This window comes from Heteronotia binoei, chromosome 10 (genome assembly GCF_032191835.1).
Source record: "Heteronotia binoei isolate CCM8104 ecotype False Entrance Well chromosome 10, APGP_CSIRO_Hbin_v1, whole genome shotgun sequence".
NCBI classification, from domain to species: domain Eukaryota; kingdom Metazoa; phylum Chordata; class Lepidosauria; order Squamata; family Gekkonidae; genus Heteronotia; species Heteronotia binoei.
This window is the reverse complement of record NC_083232.1, coordinates 42,800,253-42,805,461: the sequence shown is the minus strand read 5'-3', so window position 1 is coordinate 42,805,461 and position 5,209 is coordinate 42,800,253.

The following is a 5,209-nucleotide window of genomic DNA, read 5'->3' as shown; positions in this document are numbered from 1 at the left end:
TGTTGGCTTTGTGTTTAAATTGTGAAAATCCAGACATTGTGTTCTCTTGCTATTCTTGTGCAAAAAGCATTCAGTCTAAGAACTTCCAGTCATTAAATCAACTCTTCAGGCAGTCCCTTTGTATCATATGATGAAATCTGAACACATAATGTGTTCTAGTCATTGTATACTTCATTTCCTTTCTGAATGACCTTATCTGAAGGAGGGAACTACAGGTTTCAAAAATATTTACCACTTCTAAATAGAAAATAGTAAGTATTTATTTATAATGGCAATAGAGCAGCAAACAATTAATAAAAGTTCAATTCATAACCAATAAAAGGCAATACAACTATACTATAATAGTATATGATACCATCTAAAATATTCATGAAATATGAATACAAAATTGAAAACTCAGATGATCTAAAATTAGTGTTAAAACCAAGGATAAACTAAAAACGCTATCTAGACCTCATTGTTGCTTCCCTAATTTAATAAACCATCCAGCCAAGTTTAACAACCCTCCTAGTCAAATTTTGATTATTGTCTGCAAACATTGGCATAAGTATCATTCTTTTGCAACCAGGACAGGTATTTTATCCTCCTCCCCCCCACTCATTACTAGATATTGCATTAAAAACATTTATTCTCTAACTACCTGATGTACTCCTGAATAGCTTTCACAAGTGTTTACAGTCTCTTACTGGATTTGGAGATTTTAATAGTAGTAGTATTTTTAATTTTATATTTGAAAAATTAAGCACACTGAAATTACTTGTTTTTGTTAATTTGATGAAATTAACTTCAAGTATAAATTGCACACATCCACAAGCATGTAAATTTTAGAGGGATCGTCAGTGAAGATCTAATGGTATTTATTATCAAACCGGTTCTCCCAGATAAGAGTCCTCACACATAACCATTACACCAAACTGGTTCTCTAGTGGTATCTGGTGGTACCTGGATTCCTTTGGCCATTAAAAAGCAAAAGCCTTAAGCCATACCTTGTTGTGCTTGGCTCATATTGCCTAGCCAAGGATGAAGTATAAATTATCCCTTCCAGGGAATTTTGCTTCCCTTAACTCTGCACCTGTATAGAGAGGAATGTATAATATAGCATAGAACTAGAAATATGAAGGTCTGGAAAAGATTGGAAAATTGGAGGGGGGGATTTTCTGAGGACTTTTTTCTTCAGTTTTTCCAATGAAAAACTTGGAAATTTGGAGAATACTGAAAAAAACTTACTTTTTTTTAATTCAGTGCTTTTTAAAGACAAGGTGGGCATGCTCTAGTTTAGACAATCACAGAAAGAACATGGGAGTGACAGTAAACAGAACACAGAATAGGCAACCAATTTATTTCAATAGGCAACCAATTATTTTTGTACTACAGCATCACGTTTCATCTGTATTTGAAGCAGTAACCTGTAAGAATCCCATTACTAATACCATATGCTCTGGTCATGTAATATATTAAGTGCAGAATTCAGTTTCTCAAAGTGTTTATTTCAGACTGTAGATGCTGACACCCTAAGCTGTATTTTCCTTTCGCTCATCTGATGTCATCTGCTTCGTCAGGTGCCACTCTTGTCAATTGACATCCAACAGACCTTGAGTGGCCTTTCCATGATCTTTCACAAGATTTTTTGTTTTTAGAATCATGCAGTAAATATGACAGAATTGCAGGAAACATTGAGTTTACAAAGGATTTTTGAAAGAATACTAAGCAAAAAACCCTCTTGTCACCCCAGTAGTCTTTCTTTACAAAAAAAAAACTTCACTGGCCTCTGGAATTGCTTTTATGTGATGAATATTTTGCATATTTCAGTGATATATTAGAACAGTGTCTGGCTGTTTAAATTACGTAATACCATGCAACTAGTTCCGAAAAATTAATTCCCATACCATTAATTCCCATACCAGCTATCTAATTATAGTTGTCCTTAATTTCCATTGGTGTAATCTGACCTGGTACTTTGCAAGACATGTAATTTGGCTGTAATGGTTTTCCAAATAGCTAGAACATAGCAATGTATACTATAACATTTTAAAATGAAGAGACAGAGTTATTTAAATAGGCTAATCTGCAAGCATTTAATAAATATCCATTGTTGCTCTGCAAATTTATTTTTGGAGTAGCTGTATGATGTTTTTGTTTGCATAGTCTTGATTTTATTTCTCAAATTTCTGTCCCTTAAGCAACTGTCAGCTTCAGATAGCACTTCCCCCCACCCCTTAAATTCTAAGGCTTGGCAGTATCTTGCAGTCTGTCTACAGTTGCTGGCTTAGTTCCAAGAGGTGTGTATTTAATTCAGGAATATCAAGGTAGAACAAAGAAATATGAAATTATGTAACACATATAACTTGACATTTACTGCCAAAAGATGTAGGAATGATGTCCTCTGGCTTAAAGGGTTTTAAAACGGGGGCAAACAAATTCCCAGAGGTTATCTATGAAGAATGTTAAAATTTTTCAGTTTTTTTACAAAAAGAAGCAGAGAGAATATGTACCAGGTGCAATGGCTGCTAATTTGTTTCTGAGCTCAGTTCAAGGTGTGGGCATTTGTTCTTTTAAGCTTTTAATGGCATGTATTCAAAGGACCTGAAAAATTATTTTTCTTTTTGACATCGTTGCAGCTACCTTAAGGTGACGCTGTGGGGTTTTCAAGGCAAGAGACTTTTGGAGGTTGCCTGCCTCTCCATAGCAACCCTAGACTTCCTTGGAGGTCTCCCATTCAAGTATTAACCATGGATGACCCTGCTTAGCTTCCAAGATGTGTTGAGATCAGGGTAGCCTGAAGGGCAACCTCTACCCATGGCCACCTACCAAAATACTTATGATGGTATTATTAAACTTATTTATGTTCAGCACATACAGAGTGCCTTATTATCATGAGTGATTAATTGCTGATTGTCCCCAGTATGGCAGCCCAGGACACTGTAGTGCCCACTGATGTGTTTCTACCCATTTGCTGCTTTATATCTTGCAGATAAAATCCAATTTTGCGGATAAAATCCAGGGGTCTTGAATGGAATAGGAAGGGGTGGAAGCACTAGATGCTTCTGACCTGATGACTGACTAGCACAGGACTGAACTCATGCTTGGCAGGTGTATAACAGCTCTGCACCCTAAGCTTGGCCATAGAGACAGTCTTTCTTATATTTCTAGGCTTGGCTAAATCTCACTATCACTTTGTAGGATGCAAACCCTTCCCCTTTCTTTGGAAACTGTTCTTGGCCTACGTCCACCTCCATGGGGCAAGCAATGCTTTGGAAGAGCCCAACAGGTCTGTGTACCTGCAAGAAGCAGCCACCCCTGTCAAGGTAGGATGCTTGGCTTGGAGCCAGCCAACATATTGTGCTTTTATCGACTTCCTGGTAGCTCTTTTGTCATCAGTTTCCCTGTGACAGTAATTCTGTGGCAGACTCCTCCCTCAGTTAAAAGCCTAAGTAAAATAAATGTTTTGGCCTGGTGCTGTAGGACAGAAGATTAGGTGCCAGGTGAGCCTCAAGGGGAAGGACATTCCAAAGGTGCTACCACTGAAAAGGATTTGTACCTAGTTGCCATCAGACTCACCGAGCTGGGCTTGAGAAAAAGTCTTAAATTACATCAATCATTTTTTGAGTTGGACGCTTCTGTGTGGACATGACTATCCAGTTGAAAATGACTGTTATAGCAAGATAATATTTCAGTAGTTCATCTGAGTCCACTCTGTCATCTCTAGAAGACTTCTGTTGACTGAAAGAGGAGTTATGCATGTGAGTGGGTGGTTTAACGTGTTCATGAAAGAGTGAAAATGGGTAATACTGTGTGTTTGCTTCTTCTGTGTATTGTGTTTGTGTATCAGAAAGTGTTTCTGTGTGTGACAAGAGGGAGCTGCTAAGTTGGGTACTTTATAGAGATTTGGGGTGTTTTCATCAATGTATTCCATATAGCCATCTGAAAGATCAGGCAACCATTTTTTCAGCCAGAATGCTTAACCTGCAAATCTTTCTACACATTAACTTTGCAATTTATCCAGTTAAATATTTACGGTATATTTTACATTTATTCCCAAATGGAAGCCCAAAATTGTTTGCAATGTCATTTCTTCTCAATGTCATTCTAGTCAACAACAACCCTGTAGGATGGCTTAGCCTGAGAGAGTGTGTGACAGCACTTGGCCCAAGGTTTTCCAGCAGGGAAATCTAGTTCTCCCTAGTCTCCAACACTCTAATGAATACGCTATGTCACCTCTCTACCTTGATTATTTTCATTCCTATATCAAAGGACAGTGTGGTTGCATGCCCATATAGTTTGTACATGTTTTATTGCAGTATTTATAGCCAAACAAGAAACTAAAATTAGGGGAAATACTATTTTGATTACAGAACAGATGTAAGGGGGCGAGCCAGCCATTTTAACCAGGAAGCTGCTCTCAAGTGAACTTTTCAGGGTAAGTGTGTTGGTACTTTCATTTGTCAGATTATAAATACAGTATACACTCTATTAAACAGGTGTGTGAAGTTTTTCACCTCATTGATTTTCCTGGGGTGGTACTTAGGATATTATGCAAGTGCTGCACAGTATTAGCTTGCTATTAGATAACTCCCTATTTGCACACACATCTCTGTTTACATAGAGCAATGCTGTCCTTGGCTGACCTCCCCAAACAGATTTGGATTAAAAAAAAAAATGCCAGACCAGCTTGATCCAGCTGGAAATGATGATATAAGATTTCTTGGCAATTGCAAGTGAACATGGATAGATGCAGTCACATGGTGGAAGCATGGCAGATGCACATAATCTGCTAATCACTTGTCACATAGTTTGACTCCAGTGGCACCTTTATGACCAATAAAGTATAATTCTGGGTATAGATTATACCCAAAATTAAACTGTGTTCATCTTAAAGATGCCACTGGACTAATTTTGAAGTCCATTATTTCTGAGGGTGGATGCTAGGGCATTATACCCCTCTACGTCCCTTCCCTTCTCAAACTCTTATCATCCCCACAAAATCCTAGGAATTTCCTAACCTCTTTCCCTCCTTTTGGCAATCCCCATATCCTTTCTCTGCCTTATTCTCTCCTTTTCAGCCATTCACCAACCTACCTTTTATCTTCCTCCTACCTTTAGCAATATTTATTCTTTACTTACTTCATTTATACTCCTACCTTTCTCCACAGTGGGGACCAAAGCAGCATTATTATTACATTCAGAGGTGGTTTGTATAGCTGCTCTGGAC